We start from the raw sequence: 360 nt of genomic DNA, 5'->3' as shown, positions 1-360 counted from the left end.
CCTGGCTGGACACCAGGTGCCCACCAAATCACTCGATTGCTCCCCCTCCTCAACTGGACAGGGGTAGAAAAATATGACATAAGGCTCATGGGTCGAGGTTAAGGACAGAGAGATCACTCAGCAATTACTGCCATGGGCAAAAAAGACTGAACCTGGGGAAATTAATTCAATTTATTGCCAATCAAATCAAAGTAGGATAATGAGACATAAACCCCAAATCTAAAATACCTTGTCCCCACCCTTTCTTTCTTCCCAGGCTCAATTTCACTCCCGATTTCTCTACATCCTCCCCCCCCCGAGCGGCACAGGGGGATGGGGAATGGGGGTTGTGGACAAGTCCTCACACGCCGCCCCCGCCGC

Source organism: Egretta garzetta, unplaced genomic scaffold, assembly GCF_000687185.1.
Source record: "Egretta garzetta isolate BGI_Z169 unplaced genomic scaffold, ASM68718v1 scaffold51, whole genome shotgun sequence".
Taxonomy (NCBI): domain Eukaryota; kingdom Metazoa; phylum Chordata; class Aves; order Pelecaniformes; family Ardeidae; genus Egretta; species Egretta garzetta.
This window is presented reverse-complemented; position numbering follows the sequence as displayed.